The sequence below is a fragment of the Anser brachyrhynchus genome, assembly GCF_964034855.1.
Source record: "Anser brachyrhynchus genome assembly, chromosome: 1".
NCBI lineage: Eukaryota > Metazoa > Chordata > Aves > Anseriformes > Anatidae > Anser > Anser brachyrhynchus.
Genome location: NC_137694.1, coordinates 99,391,602 through 99,408,595, shown reverse-complemented (window position 1 = coordinate 99,408,595; position 16,994 = coordinate 99,391,602). Strand labels below are relative to the sequence as shown.

Sequence of the window (16,994 nt, the reverse complement as noted above, 5' to 3'; positions counted from 1 at the left end):
AAAAATCATCACTTGTTTTCCTATTTAAGCAAAGATGCTTTCTCGTAATGATAACCAAAGCAGGAGGCAGCATCTCTTGGCAAACAAAGTGACATTAAAAGCATTTGCTGGAAATGCTTTCTACTTTGTTCCTGAAAAATGTTCAGAGTATATTGATAGAGTAGCAAAGGGCTCGGTTGTGCGGCAGGGGTTTAGCTTCGGTAATTTAAAGTTTGGTAAGGGAAGGAGCAGAGGGATTGTGAAGACACTGTAGTGGGATCTAGGAGTTTCATCCTCCGGGAAGTTTCTTATATTAAACCTACTAATCACTTGATGCCATCTGGCATAATCCAAAGAGAGAAAATATGCTCTTCCAAAGCATGTTTAGAAGATACTTGGATACATCGTCTCTGGCAGGGGAATGATTAGCCAGCACTGGCTAAGAAAACCACGGGGGAAATCATCCCTAGCATACAGATGATTCTGGGAATAGAGCCCAGCAATGCTCTTTTGAACACATCACTTCCCTGTACCCATGGGACAAAGGCAACAGGAAGGGCTGCCACTCACAGGCCACACCTATTCCTTAGTGAAGGAGATCTGAGCAAAGGAGTACAAATGCTTTGCACCCTGCCAGGCTTCAGGTAATGTAGCACCTTTGTAGTCAGCCCATGGGACTCTTTTGGAGGCTGTGCCTGGCAGCAAGGTATGATGTTTGGTGTATATGTGGACTCATGTGGTCCCACGTGGGGTGGGAAGCGTGCTTCTGCTGTGCCTGAGGTTATGCTTGCAGCATGGAAGCTAGTCTCAGGGCAGGCCTCTAAGGCCTAAGGTAGTTGAACCAGTGTAAGATAGTCAAGGCAGCTAACATTCCCCACTGTCTAACAGTCACCCCAACTTACTTAAACAGGAATTTATAAAATCAGAACAACTTGCTTGACCTGCTGATATCTTACAGAACCTTAGCACAACAAGTGAAAGGCCTGCTTCGTGTCACTGAGGTTTACACACAGGTGTGACTCCATACCGCTCAACAGACTCATGTATCAGGACCCCAATTGCACCTGCATGGCTTATTTACCCTGACCAGCCTCACCTGGACCCTCGGCCAATGTACCCTCTGCCATTGGTCCAGGAGCTACTTTTAGGTTCCAGTGTAGGCAGTTACTTCTGGTTTGAGTTACGTTGTAGGTGGTTTTTATCTCTAGGTCTCTCTGCCCCAAGTTGTTGGATGGCCTTCCTCTGTCTTAGGATTGGACTCATCTCACTGGACTGCCAACAGAACCTGCTCCTACCACCAACCTGGCTCTGTTTGGGTACCATGGGACTGTGATCTTGCTAGAGATACTATGCTTTGGGTACCCTCCGCTCCCAGATTGTCCTCTCACATGGAGCAGCCGTGCTCTTGCTTCCCTCTGGTATTGGTAAGTGACTTCATCTTGGAGGGAAAAGGGTTCAAAAGACTAAGCAGTGTTTGGTTGGTTTCTTCAGCAGCTGCTGACCCAAAAATTTGTCTGTGAGTTTTTGCTTCAGTTATGGAAATCAAAGGATTCAGAGTAAGCAATCACTAACAGGAAATGACAGACAAATTCCTAGGTCTTTGCATGTGGGAAAGGAGTGTGCTTCTCTTTATTCACTTGTTTCTGCTCTGACATCAGTACCTTAAACAAGTCTGTCTTACAAATGAGCAGCTAGAATTTGGCCTCTTAAAGAAGCTGCAATGAAGCATATATGTGAGCATTAAAGTGTGCAAAGAAATCTGCATTATAGATGAAAAATGGTGAAGTTGAAGGGATGCATATGGTTCCTGGGGGGAGGGAAAATGTACCATTTACAGTGTCCACTAACCTGCGGAGCTCATTGCCATCTGATAACTTAGAGGTCAAAAACTCAACAGAATTCAGAAATGGAAGGGATATTGGAACAGCCACAATTATATTAAGCAAGTTAATGCATAAAGTCTACAAACCTTCATGCTTGAGGTTATCAGCTGACTGATGGCATTGAGGAGGGAACTATTGGCAGGTTGTTAATTACCTAATTGCATGCTTTCTACTGCAGCATCTCATGTTGCTCACAGCTGGAGTCAGGATCATGCACTTCATGGCCTGTAGATGTGGTCTGGTCTAGTAGTTGTTCTGCTTCTTTCCTCATTTTGTGAAACACCCGGACAGTAACAACAGGGGTTGCATGCAGAACATGGAGAGTGAGGTAGCAGCAATTTAGTGGCAAATGAAAGTATTTGTATACTGATGCGTTGACAGCTGCTTGAATTGTGCACAAACACAATATATGAAGCTGTGCACTGAAGAGGTGAGTGTCACACATTTCTAAACAGGGCCTGTCTTGCTGTGGCGTTCTCTCACTCCTGCTGCTTATTTTCCCACCTCCAGTCTTAACAATAAAATTCAGCAATCTGTGAAGTGCTGTAAAACCAGCTTCCAGGTTTGGCTGTAAGGTGCAGACTTGCTCTTTTGCTGGCTGTCGAGGGTTGCTGTAGGTGCAGGGTGGTGCAGTGGGAGATGGGAGTGGGACTGAGGCTGTGAAACCAGGCCATGCTCAGGGCTGTGTGAGAAAGGTGCTGTACAAGACTAAAGATGATAAACAGAAGTGAGAACTCGAGGAACAAGTATGTAGTCAGTGTCAGGCCCAGAACGAGAAACTGAGTGCTTGATCCCATTGCACATGCCCCGAACGTTTACTAAGACTGCAAAAGACCAAGGGGAATGTAAATGAAAAGAGCAGGAGAAATTCCCTCTGTAGGGATAAAGGAACAAGTTTCCTTACAACTTTCCTTTCCTAGATTAGGAGGAATGCTAGAAGAAAATGTTCAGGGTCTTTCTAGAATTTTCCTTAAGACAATAGCGGGTCCTAAAAGGAATATTACTGTATTTTTTTCTACTGTCTTCTTCTGATGCTCTAACAGGTTGTCTGCATAACACCCCAGCTTGCCTCTATTTGTATTGTACTCACATTTCCCAGCCATGTCTCAAATGGGATATGAAGAAGGAAAGTAGAACTTGCCCTGAAAGTGTCACCCCTAATTAATATCCTCCAAGGCAGCTCCCTAATTAGTATGCAGATCTAGTTTCAGTGCAGCTTGTTAATGGGCTCACTCCTCTGAGAATGGTAATTAGGTATGACACTGATGTACTACAGTGTTACGGGAACTTGCCACAAGGCTGGATCCACTGGACAGGCTAGTGGCACAAGCAGCAGCCACCATGCCAGGACAACAGGCCGTGTTTGGGCAAATCCCTTTTGGGGAAGAGCAGAGTGAAACAAGAAGGGGCAATCTGACATGGTGGAATAAAGAAGCCCAACATATGATCAGAGATATGTCTAGCAAATCAAGTAAGCAAAAAACATTGCTAGCTTATCCTAGACTCTCTACGTCTGTATCTGCTCATGCCCATCACTCATGTGCTGCACCACCTTCCTTCTCACTGAAGTATTCTGTTGTTCTGCCCAGCTCTGAAAAAGCATACCGGTTTTGTCCGTAGTACTCCTATGTTACTGTTTCTGGTGTTTTCATGATTGAAAATGTATTTGATAGTCTTACAACACTGGCAGTAAGGAACAGAATCATTATGCAGAAGCAAAATCTGCTTTCTGCAGAAGTGTTCCTTACAAAACATTTAATGCCTCTTACTGCAGTCTTCTGGTTGGACATATCTAAAATGTTGGTTATATGAAATTCATGAATAATCTAGCAAAAGTCCTCCAAGACCTTCCATAGTAGTAGGCTCAGAGAGCAAGAGAAGAATGTGGAGGAAGATCTTTTTTTCCCAACAGGTCAGAATGAAAATGCTGGATCCCAACATGCTAAGCTCTCAAGTGTGTGAAATTAAGAGTCTCTGAATCAGTGAGTCAGCACTGATTTTGACAAATCTTATTTTTTTGAGCACCTCTTTTCTGCTTCCTGCAGTTTTTTGTATATGTAGCCTCTATCAGTGTCACTAAGCAGGCTGCCAGACTCATCTCTTGCAGCAGTCTATCGTGACCATGCTCTCAGATGTGCAATATTTCATTCTCTGAGTACCACAGTCTCCTGAGAGTATAGGCACCATTGCATTCTCCATATACTCTAACCCTCTTTTCTGTGCTGCACAGGGGAAGAAAGACTTCCACCAAGCAGAAGGCTTCCCTTCTGTCTTACAGCCAGGGCCTGAGACTACCAGCACAGTACAGAGGAATCCTTGATGCAGGTGTTTTGTTTTTTTTCCCCAGAACCTTTTTCCATGTAGTCATGAATTGTCTGTCTTCCCCCAATATTAGTTAAACCTTACTAAGCAACAAGTAAGAAAGGAACCTCTAGAAGTGGGATGTCTTCTAGGTAGAAATAATCCATTATGAGCCTAATGCTTAGAGTTTGTTTAGCATGTTTTTAGAAAACAGTAAATGAGAGGTCTGAGCCCAGGAAAGTCAAGAAGTGAAAAGAAACCCCATAAAGGAACTGAACTTAACAAAGCCTTTGTTCCCTTTAAAGCACTGGTAAGGTAAGGCTGAGAAAATGGAGCTGAGTAGGTGAACTTTCTGTACACCTGGGGATAATCAGGTTTTCTTAACAATCAGAGTAACTTTAAGGGTGCCTGTGAAAGAGGTTTGGTTGCTTGTATACGAATCCCCTTTGTCTCCTGAACAACACACAGTGAAACTCTGAAGTGTTTTTCTGCTCTTTGCTTCAAGAATATATAAAAAGTATCAGGACTACTGAGGCCGTGCTTTTGTAGGTTTGCTGAAGGATTCACTGTTGGACTAATTAATAGGTCCCTTTCCATGTTTAAGTATTAGCAAAGGTTTCCTACCCCTCTTGCTAAACAAGACTTTGGAGTAAGGTAAGCTGCTGAAACGCTAGGATTTGCAACTCTGAATGCTACAACAACCTAGATAAATTCATGTTCAGGTCGTAAACAACTGGCTTAATATTAACATCCCAAGCTGATTTACCATCCTTTGTGCTTAGTGAATTGTCAAGCACAGCCAAAGCAGTAGCTCTATCATCTGAATGCTATTCTTGTCAATACGCCTTGGAGCAAATGAGTGTAGAGTAGTTAGGGCTTCAGCCCCTCACTGGCATCTCTGAAACAAATAATAACACTAAGATAAATGCTTGTTCTAAATGCACAGCATTTGGTTTTCTCTGAGGAATGGATAGCTGCCACAGCATTTCTCAAGCTCGCAGCTTTGTAGCCATGAGGACTTCTGATCTCACTTTGTCTGGACTGATCAGACGTCTGTGCATGCCCTCATGTGCCCTGACTGTGTCCTTGAACCTTGTGCCAATCCTAAAACCTTTTCCCAAGTCTCTTGTACAGATCACTGGAGGAGTTTGAATTGCTAACCTGACCTTTTGTCCCCTTAACACATTGTCCCAAGACAATTTCATAGAAGAGACATTTCAGTTGCCCTCGGATATTTCGTAACTTTAAATATTTTATAACAAATTAAATGTTAATTGTGTGCTGTCCAGGGGAGAAAATCATTGTAGTATTCAATTAACATTTAATATATTAGCCATCAAATATTTAAATTGTTCCTATCCAATGGATGTATTTCCTCTGCATTTTCTGTGCGGACCCCTGACTTCCTTCCACAGAACTTTTCACCAAGATGCTACAACAGAGTAACTTTAAAAGGGAGCTGTGGCTGTGTGGGGAGGGAAGATCGTGTTCCTGCCCATGTTTTCTTTCTTTTGAACCTTTCCAGCACAATATAAAAGCTCTGGATACTAGCATGAGGGAAAAGCAAGAAGCTGATGGCCCCTGCAGTATTGCTTTGCTGTTCTGTTATCTCACCCTGACTACCAGTTATGACATCTTTGAGAAGGTGCCTAGAGATCTCTTAATTATACAGTTGCCTCCTTAAGTCACTTCAGTGCCTCTTCGTTGTGCTGTGCATCACAATTGGCCTCTGTTCTCAGGGCCCTACATCTCATGGCTCCTGCGTATGTTTCCAATTGAGTTTGTTTTTACAGCTTCTCCCCTTGATCCGTCCTTGGTGATCTCTTCTTTCAACTTCTCCCTTCACTGACAGGTCTGTTTTCTTTCCTGTCACCCTTATGTGCTTTTAATACCTTCTTGTAAGGTCTGTTCATCAAGCTGCTGTTTTATGCTAAAGCTAGCAGACCTTTTCCCCATCCCCTACAAAGAAATGGAAAAGTTCATTGGTTACAACAACAAAACAGATGTGTCTGTGGGGAAGAGATGATAAAAGTCACTGCTTGTGAAGTTCATACATAACACAGGTGGCATGTTAACAGCAGGATTAGGTTAATTCCATGGAGCAATGTGTATGCATTAGTAAACAAGATATATTAACCCTGTGGAGTCAGGTATATTAAAAAAAAAAGACTGGGAGTATGCATTGACTGGGGGATGTGTCATGCTGGACTGACTTAGGTAAACAGTTCCGGTGTCTTGGTATTAATGGACTGAACAAAGTGTTGGGACACTATCATAGACATCTTTTTGGGAGGCAAGTGGAAGACCTGCCCTGTCTTCTGTTTTGAGAGGTGTTTCATCTCAGTGGACAGCCACAACTTGCAAATTTTGACCTTGATGCCAGATGCCCATGGTGGTCCCTTTGTGAGGTGTTGAGTGAGCAGTGCTGGTGATTGCAGGGAGTTGAGTTATAGCAGGAGAACTGATGCAGAACCCTTCAAAGAGTTGACCCTGTCTGGGTCCTAATTACAAGCCAACTTTGTGTGGTCCTCAGCAAGACCCCAGAATGTGATATTTTCCACATTCTTTGGAGAAATAAAATTATCAGTTTTTCAGTCTCGTGTTCTTTTCCGAAGTGTGATGCCAGCATATGGTTTCTAGCTGTCCTGATGGAGCTGAAACTGTTGTATTGCTCCTTGCTGCACAGCCCGCCATAAAACAGAGCAAGTGAGTGTATTTTGGGGTGCTCGTTCCAGATCTTGTTTCAGTTCTGGGGTCTACATTTCAAAAACTGAAAGTGGCACGGTCCACTACAAGATGCAGGGACGGGTATGCTCTTCTGCAGAGAAGGCACTGTGTGTATATTTAGCTTATCAAAGTGAAGGGTCTTGATTATGGAATAAAGCCAACAAGGGAAGAACATCTGATTAAAGACAGTTCTTTTTAATCTACCAGCAAAAGGTGTGAAGAGAAGTGGAAGTAGAAGTGGAAGCTAGGCAAACTTGGAGTAAAAAATTAAACACAGCTGAATAATTAGTTGTTGGAAAAGCTCAATTGCAAGGTGAGCGAATTCACCAGCATGGGTCTTCAGTCTGGCCTTGGCAGACTTCACTGTGGGCTGCATGACATGAGCCAGAATTTATGGATGTGATGCAGGAACTTCTGGCTGAGGTTGTGCCCTGTGCTCTGTGGAAGGTCAAAATAGCCTTGGTTGCTCTTGTTTGTATCTGGGTAACAAAAGATGATAAAATTGCAGTTCTGCAGCATGCCTCTTCTGTTTGTGCCATAGTATGCAATATTCAGGGCACTGAAGGATTTGAGGCCACAAATCTTGGCATTTCTTTGAGGTACTCCATTATTCCATGTATTTTTTCATCTTGGTCAGGTGATCCAGGTTGCTATATGCAGACAGTGCTTAATTTAGGGTATAACCACATGGTCATGGCTTTAGGCTATTTCTTTTGAGCTCTGATATCCAGCACTAGAAAACTGTGTTTAAGTGGTAGTGTCCCTGCTATGGGGTAGAGTATTCTCTGTGCCTATCTTAACCCCCCTCACAACTGTGAGGTTGGGTCTCCTGACTCTTACTGCTATGCCTGCCTTTCCTTCTGTGGAAAATGAGGTGCTGGGGAGGCAGGGGAGAAAAGTGCAGCATCTGATCTCATTCCAAGAACTGGGACTGCAAATGCTGTAGTGTAAGCATGGGTGATCTGAGGTTAACTCCTATTGCCCCTCCTCCTCTTACTACTTCAATAAATTGCCCACATCTTCCTGATGGTCTTTTAAAAGTAGAACAGATCAATTATATAGAAATAGATATGTAGTACTCTAAAATAACAAGCCCTTAGAAACAGCACATTGAATCTGCGATGCTGTTTGCAGAGTAGGAGCTAATTGGTGTGAAACTGCTATTTACAAACAGTATCTCCTTGCCTGTAGGTTTCTGGGAGGGAAGAAATAGTTATGTTTGAAAGGAGGGGATGCTCTTTGCAAAGTGCTATTTCTGGGAGAAATAAAATCAGAAGCCCTTTTTTTCTGGCTTTGACAGTCAGAGATGCTTCTGCTATAGACTCCAGTCTCAACTCTTCTATATCTGTGCAGTACGATATGTATTCTATTTCCTTAAGGGCCAAAGCATTTGTATGCAGTGGTGAAGATGCTTTAAGGTAGCATTTAGGGGCTCAAAAGCTTCCAAAAGACTTGCATATATACATATCTGTTTCATGTCTCCCTACCTACTTTGGGACTGTTTTCCCCATTTTAGGGTGAACTGGGAGGAGAGGAGAGAGGGGAGGACCAAATATTGTGATGTTCAGTGCTCTCTTCTCTGCCACCAGGAACAACTGGGAGGAAGATTTGAGATTTAAGTGATCATCACAACTGAGGAGCCTGGAGCAGTATTGGGAAGTTTGACTATCTGGAGAAGGTGCAAGTGTGGAGGATATACAAAAAAAAAACATGGTCAGCTTTCCAGATCTCCTCAAAAAAGGTGGAGAAAGCATTGATGTTGTTTTGAGGTAGAGACTCAGGAATAGGAACAGCTTGCCTATGAAGCACACATGAGAAGTGCTGTGAGTAGTAATGAGCACATACTACTTGCGTGTGTATTTGTGTGTTGAAAGCAATGCAGACCACTTCCTAATAACAGAGCAGATCTCTGGTACTTCTATGAGCCATTGCCAGAATTTGGCTTCATTTAGGTGAAATGCATTCCCCTAAATACTGTTTTCTCTTCAGCTATTCCTTTGGACTGTGGAAAGCAAGTCGGGACAGCATCTAGACTGTTCCCCATGGGGAAGCTTCCAGTTTCCTTCAGTGTACTTTCTTGTATCAAGAATAAAGAGCCAAGATATCTTTTTGAATGTTTACAGCCTTGGTGGGAATCCTTCTGTGAAACCTTTTTTTTTCTGAAATTGGAGGCATATGGGAAGGAGCAGTACTTGGTCAGATGATAGATCTATGCAGTGGGGGGGAAAAAAGCTTTACTGCTCTAAAGGGGCCTGTCTATAGCTAAAAAGAGGACTAAACAGCACATCCATTTCTCATGCATTAATGCTAGCAAGAGAGCTACAGCTGGGGGTGCAAGGCAGGACCGTAAAGCTGCTATCCTCACTTGGCAGCTCTGGACTGTATTTACTTCTCCAGTCTCCCCTGATCCTCTGAGGCTGATCTCTTTTAGTTTGTCATTTCCTTCCCTGCATGTTTTCAGGCTGGATGTCCACTCAATTACCACTTCATTGTCTTTTTGCCTCTAGAGGTGGTGCCTTCACTTGCTCAGAGGGGACCCTAGGGTACTTTCCTCATGTACCCTACCACTCGCTTTGTTGGAGCATCTTTATCTTCTAAGACAGGCACTGTCTTGGCTCCTGCACTGCTTTTGGTTCTGTACCACATCTTGCCCTGCTCCCTGACTTCATCCTCGCACCCTTGTGCCACCTCTTTTCCCTGAAAAACACAAAATTAACACTACCTGTCCTTCTGACACTGACAGGAAACCCACTTTTCCTACCAGAAATGTAGAAGGCCTGCCTATTTTCATCCCTCAACCTAGTTTCACAACTGCACCCATATTCTAAACGTAGCCATATGCTCTGAGCTCCAAGGACACTTTGTCCCATCTTTGCTTTGTATTTTAGACTGTTTGCTCCACAGGAGAAGAACTGTGCCTTTCCATTCTGTGCAGCATCTGGCAAACCGAAGGCACCTGGCATACTGTCAGTACTTAACAGAAATTAAATAGTAATAATACAAAGATACCTAGAGAGATTAGAGACTTGGTGCAAAAACAAATGAAGATTCAACTTGGCAAAAATGAAAGTTAATGTGCCTGGCAGTGATGGGAGTGTGGAGAAATGTAGCCCTCTATGAATATTTGAAGTGTGTAAACACCAAGTGGAGAAGGAATTAGTTATGTGTGTTGGGCAGAGCTAGCACTGATGGAAAGAAATCAGAATGAGAAAACCCTTATGGTGAAGTTCATTGAGCTATTAAATAGTTTCCAAAGGAAAGACTAGAAATTACTTTGCCTGAGATGCAATAAAAATACTATACCACAGACTGAAATTCTGGGACCATTCAAGTCAGTGAGGAAATTCGCTCTGACACCACTGAAGCCAAGATTCCCTCCCCAGATAAACATAAAAGTGAATTGGCAGAAAAATTGACCTGTGATTGAGTGTTTGCTGTTTTCAAAGCTGTTTTGATAGTTTCCCACCAATGCAATATATAAAGGTGGCTTAGGAGAAAATATCAACATAAAATACCAAGTATGGCATTGTATATAAATAAGACCAGTGTTTTACAGATTCAGGGCATTATGTTATTCTACATAATCACAGCATGCAAACATCTGCAGAGTATGCAAATAATATATGAAGGCATTTAGAATCAGCACCATATAGATTCTTGGGGAATTGATAGAGAGCAGTGGTTTTCAATCTTTTTTTTTTGTTTGCAAATCCTTACAAAATTTCCTGAGACTGAGGACCCCTGTATGGTAAATTAACATATGAGTTTTACTCTTAGTTAATCTTTAAGGGAATTGTAAATGTATTTCATGGGTCTCCAGGGGAGCAGAATTAGTGTGAAAGCCCTCTCTCTAGGTTATACTCAGACATGATGTATGTTTGTAAGATGATCATACTTAGCTATGTTTTGAGGTAATTCTTTGTGGGTTTTGAAATGCAACTTTTTTGGTTGTCAGAAAGCCTTGGCTTACATAAGGAGTTTAATACATAGTGCAAACTGCATGTACTTGCTGAGGCGATCAGCTCCGGGGCAGATGTGCTCTTCAGCAGAGCAGGGGATTGTAGTGTGCAGGGGGTTCCCTACATCAAGGACCCAGGCAGTCAGTCCTGAAGGGCAGAGGGGTAAAGGAAGAGTGGGTGCTCCTCAGGAAGGAAGTCTGAAAGGTGCAGGAGCAGGCTGTACCCATGTGCTGTAAAACAAGCTGGAGGGGAAGAAGACCAGTGTAGCTGAACAGCGAACTTTTGCTGAGTCTCCAGGAGAAGAGTTCATGTCCAGTGGAAGAAGGGACAGGCAACCTGGGGGAGAGTAAAAGGAAGTTGCCAGCATATGCAGAGAGAAAATCAGAAAGGCCAAAGCCCAGCCTGAGCTCAACCTGGCCACTATGGTTAAGGATAAAAATATTTTTATATTAATGGTAAGAGGAGGGCCAAGGAGAATCTCCATCCTTTACAGGACATGGGGGAACATGACAACTGAGGATAAGGAAACGGCCGAGGTTCTTAATGACATCTTCACATCTGCCTTTACTAGTCACTCCACTTATCCTTGGTGTACTCAGCCTCCTGAATCTGGGATGGGGAGCAGAAGAACCCCACCCAGTTCAGGTGGAAACAGAGACCTGCTGCTCCACCTGGACTGTCACAAGTCCATGGGGCCAGATGGGATCCACCTGAGGGAGCTGGCAGATCTGATTGCCAAGCTGCTTTTCTTCATCTATCAGTGGTCATGGTCATCCAGAGAGGTCCCAGATGACTGGAGACTTGCTAATGTGATGCCCATCTATAAGAAGGGTTGTAAGGAGGACCCAGGGAACTACAGGCCTATTGGCCTGGTTTAGTGGGTGATATTGGTGGTAGGGGGATGCTTGGACCAGATGATCTTGGAGGTCTTTTCCAGCCTTAATGATTCTATGATTCTGAGATACCTGCATTTCTTGACTCGTTGCAGCTCCAAGCCTTGATATGGAGTTTACCTGCAGCTGAAGGTTTTAATCAAAGCAGCAGTTAATCTTGGGTAGGGGTTAGTGATTTCAGCTGCTCATCACTAGAAGTTACCAACTTCTGTTGGCATAGCTACATGTGTAATTACTTCTTGACAAAACTGAAATGTGGACTAAATAGTTAGGGAATGATTATTCATGTGTTTGTCAGGAGATCAGATTACAAATTCCAGCAGTGGATAAGTGGCTGGGTTTGGTTACTTGTTACTCCCCAGATAAAGCCCCCATAGGATGTGTGAGTACTATCCAAGCTGGAGAATGTTTGTTTCTCTGCCTGCTGAATAACATGTTTTTGACATGTTGTTGTCTTGAGTTCTTTCCCACATGAAAGTGGGAGCAATAGGCAACAGGTAGGAAGCTGTAATCAAAAGCTCCTGACCTGGAGAGATGAGAACAGTATGGTCTGCAGCTACTGAGGGCCATCATGACAGCTGGCAACAGAAATAGAAATTCTGTCCTGGAGGCACTTTTGACATTTCAAAATTTTATTTTGTCACAACCTGGGATGAAAAGCCCTGCTTGGTTTACTAGCTTGATTTATGAAATAGGAATTAGATGTTTTTAGTTTAATTGCAACATCAATATTTTAAAGGTATCTGAAATATTTTGTGAAATGTATTTACACTCAGAGGTGCTTTGATAATATTGAGCCAGTCTTTATGCAGTTAATGTATTCATACAGATACAATGAATTTCACTTCTGTCAGAAAATGGTGATCTGACAAGACTGTTTTGAAGATTTCAGCTCTGGAATATAAAGCTCCTCCTCCCCCTGAGACAAAGAACACCAAGCATGGTTACAGAACGAGAGGATTTGCTATGCTACCACCACACTTAGCAGCTCAAAATGAGTATGTTTTGGTTTCTTTTTATGCTACACCTATTCTTTTTCACATCATTCTACTGTCTTGGGAATGGTGTGAGCCCCTCCAAAGGGACCAAGTCATAAGAAAACAAAAGCTGAGTATTGAATTAAAAAATACATAGGAAATAAGAGGCAACTTTTTATAATGGGAACACATCTGCTGTGGGATCTTACTGAAGAGAGTGGTTAGTTCATTGGAGTCTTTGAGCTAGAGTATGCATCCAAGAGATCATCTAAGATGTACTGATTGATGTTATTGAAATTCATGGTATTTGCTTGCACGTGGGCTGGGGAGTAAAGTTACTTCATTACAAAAATTACTGTCTAAAAATATTAGTCTAAAATTCAGATATCTTCTGTAGGAAGCCTATGCTAACATGTAGTGAACTAATCTGATTCTGAGAGCACAGGACTGATGAGCAGGATGTACATGACAAACTGCTTTAATGCATTGTCACAGAGGCATGGGGCGGAGAGTCACCAGGAGAGCCTTTATGGTCTAAACTTCTGTTGTGGAGTTGAAATCTTAAGGTTGAAGTTCTCTGTGGAAAGCCTATAACAAGTGATGGGGAAGGGGGTGGAGGTGGGGGGAAGAAAGGCAATTTCTGGGCTGCTTGCCTAGTGTGTTTTTTTTTTCAGCTGGAAGATCTGTATGGAGGACTTTGTTGAAGTGGGAATGGTGACAGCTCAGCTATTAGAACTGTTTGATTTCTTAATCTTTACAGCTCAAGATCATAGTCTTTGAATTTTGTGGTCCTGACAAAATATTCTCTCTTTCTTGGAGAAGGTCAGATAGCTACTTGGCCTTCTCTCCTTGAGATGACCTCCAGCCTAAAACTGTTACAAGTTTCCACTGTTATCTTTCCAATAATTCAAAATTATGTTACTCTCGCAAATTAACTGAGTCCCTGCCCCTGTCCTTGCCCTCGGCTCCTGCTGGATTTTATCATTTAATGAAGCCTGATTCATTTTTTTCCCCAAGTTTTATCATTTATTATTAATTTTAAACTTCTCTGGGTTCAGAGAGATCGTGAGGTTGCACAGTAAGGCCATGCTGTATTTATAAACCTGCTAAAAATTTACAAACAAGAGATAATGTGCTCATCCCCGTGGCACTAAGTCATTGCATGTGGGGAATCAGTAGACACAAATGGCACCACTAAATCATTGTATAGCGGGCTATGAAGACACAATATTAACTCTTTAGTTGGCAATAGAAAGACTTTCCTTTGTACTTATCATTACTGTTATTTGTATTGTAGTTGATCCCAAAACATGAGTTGGGAGCCCTATTAGGTGAGGTATTGTGCAGGTTGTACAAAGGGAGAGGGAGAATACAGCTGATGTTTTACTCCTAGGAAGTGCTGATGAATTGCAATCATGGAGACTAATTAAAGCATCTGGATAGATAGATAAAATGGACATAAAACAGATTTAATTGACGGAGTGCGGGGGAGGGTTTGACAGTTAATTAATGTTTTTAATCAGTTGTGGATTTACAGGAGGAAAGAGGAAGGAGGAGGCTGATGGGGCCTTAGTCCTTGCTTATAGCAATACCTTGGGTATGGGAGCTCCTGGGGTCATGTATAGCTAGTGTTCAGATAGGCATCTATCCTCTCCAGTCCTATTGTGGTTGCTCTTGGCTTCAAAGATTTTTTTTATGTACAAACTTTATCTACTTTTCCATTTGCTGCCCCCAATGCTTTTGCAAGGGATGTACGGACACCATTAGAAAATTCCCATGATTCTTGCAATGCACATCAGAGACAGAAATAGACCAAGGCCCTAAAGGTCTGCAGACCACAGGTTGAAAGCCACTCATCTGGTAAATGGGAAACATTATACATACACATGTTAGAAATTGCTCTTAATGTTATTCTGTCACTTGTGTGTTATGAGGAAGTCCTAAAGATGTGTCCCTTCACTGAGGTCTGCTAAGGCAAAGGATAAAGTAAATAAAAGCACCTGTGGTCTCTAGGCTTTCAGGGAAGAAAAGTTAATACTTGGCACCAATGTGAATGGGGAGCTCTATTGTCAATGAGCTTTTCACAAATGATAATCTTTCTAGCCTCTGGTAAGAAGGAAGGGGGAACCTCTACAGCAGGCATTAATGCAAGATGATGTAATTATATTATTCCAGAACTCATAAACCCAAATGGGTCTTACCATATGCTAACAGAACAGTTTTGCCAGTGCTAACATGTTTTTTCAGGTATATATAATGTTTCTATTGCTCATCGTATTAAAAAAATAAAAAAAAACACTCAAGCAATTCTGAAGAATAAATATCCGATAGCAACTGTGATACAGAAATTACATGCATGACTCCAAGTCCCAGTACTGATGTGGTCCTGAGGTGCTAGCTTTCATGAGGTTCCATATTACCTTCATGCTAGGGGTGTAGAAATGGATGGACAAAAATGCGAAATGACTTTCCTAAAGCCACACTTCAATGCAAGCTGAGATGAAATCCAAACAAGGGTAACAGGAATATACCATGCAATTTAGAAAATCCTTGCTATTCAAACCTGCTGTAGCCTGATCATTCAGGGCCTTTCTGTGATGTGCAGAAGAGTGCTGCACAGAGATGCTTGAACTGATACTAATCAAATTTTCTCTAGATGGGAAAACAAAGCATCTTGCTGATGCAAGCTCTTCTGTTTTGGGGACCTGTTGTAAGAACTGCACAACACTATGCAGTGTCAAGCTGGTACATCAGATCAATTGGAGATCACTTGGAAGTCTAAGACTTCTGTGCAGACAATAAGGATAACAGATACCCTTAGATATTTATAGCCTCTCCCACAACAATCTTCCTTTATTATGGAAAATCTATATGTGGGTAGCATTTAAAAAAAATCATCTAGACCAATAATCAGCAACAATTGTGCTGTTGATTTCTGCAGCTTTGTATAAAGACTTAATGTCGTACATGCATTCACTGAAAAAGTTTCTTTGTATATTTGGGATTGAACCAGTGATTCCATCGTCTTGCTCTGTGTAATTGGGCACTGCTCAAAGGTGATATAAATGATGCTGTATGTTACCTGGCAGCAGCTTAGTGTAACTTACAAGACCGTACAGTCAGGAAATAAATGATGCAGGAGCAAAGGCAGCTCAGTGAAAGGTGTAAGACAAAGTGAGAGTGGGAGGTTCTTTATCTTAATTCTACTTGGTAGTTGCTTTTCTATCTACCCAGTTCTATTGGCCTGTAAATTACAACTACTTATCAACCAGAGGTAAAATGCAATATCATTTCAGTCACTTTGAGTTTGACCCAAAGTGTTTATATCCGTGAAAAAAATGAATGATTGCCATTTATTTATTTATTTTGTAAAAATGATAGGCCATGGTGCAAGAGGAATAAGCCTCAGCTGACATTCACAGCTGTTCTTTTATGTGGGAGGCAAGCAAAGTGAAAACAGTATGACATGCATGACACTGCTGGACAGTATTTTGGAATCTGCAGTTAATCTGCTCAAGGGGGGGGGAACACAGGCAGAATACACTGCTTAGCAATAAAATACATCAATACACTCAACATCACCACATCAATGAACAGTGATTAAATTTATAGCTCTAGCTTCACAGTTCTTCTGCCTGCAAGCCCCTGGGGTAGCCTCGATGTCCTCTGCTTCCAGTCCAAACTGGTACAGCCATGCTGCTTCTGTCATCCAAAGAAGAAAAATCATTTTGTTGCAACAGAACTCTTCTATATTCAAACTAAATACATAAACACTGGTAATTTTCCTAGGAAAGGCTCAATGGGGAAGGCTCTCCCATCACTTAGTGATCATTTCCTTAAACCTCAGGAGAAGGTGAAATTCTTTACAATGAACAGCTGAGAAGCAAGAGGGAGGCAGGAAAAGCAGCTATTCTTATGTCTTTGAGGCTTTGTTGTATCAGCTACCACTTCAACACCCCTTTCAGAGAAAATGGGAGTTATGTTCTTACAAGTCTGCAACCAAGATCAACATTTACAGCAAAGGCTTCTGCTTTTAGATACCTCTAATTTCTGGCTGTGGCATGATAGCTACATTCAGACCAATTCCTGCGATGTCTAAAAGGAACAGATGTGCCTAATTTTGGGTTCTAAGTTTAAGGGAAAATGATGGGAATGGATCAACAAATGGACTATTTCTTCAGGGGCACTGAGGTCTCGCTTAAGATTTTGTCCTTGGAAGAGTTGCATGCTTCTACTCCACACTTGTCTTCAAAGATGATAATTTCTCTCCCTTCT

At 42.2% G+C, this 16,994-nt stretch overlaps 1 long non-coding RNA gene across 1 annotated transcript in view; it reads left to right on the top strand.

The window, feature by feature from the left end:
* Nucleotides 1-1,067: 1,067 nt before the first annotated feature.
* Nucleotides 1,068-16,994, top strand: part of LOC308188319 — a 232,937-nt gene continuing 217,010 nt past the window's right edge. Inside the window, exon 1 of the long non-coding RNA XR_013945404.1 lies at nucleotides 1,068-1,403. This is a non-coding gene — a long non-coding RNA (uncharacterized lncRNA). The remainder of the gene's footprint in view (nucleotides 1,404-16,994) is intronic.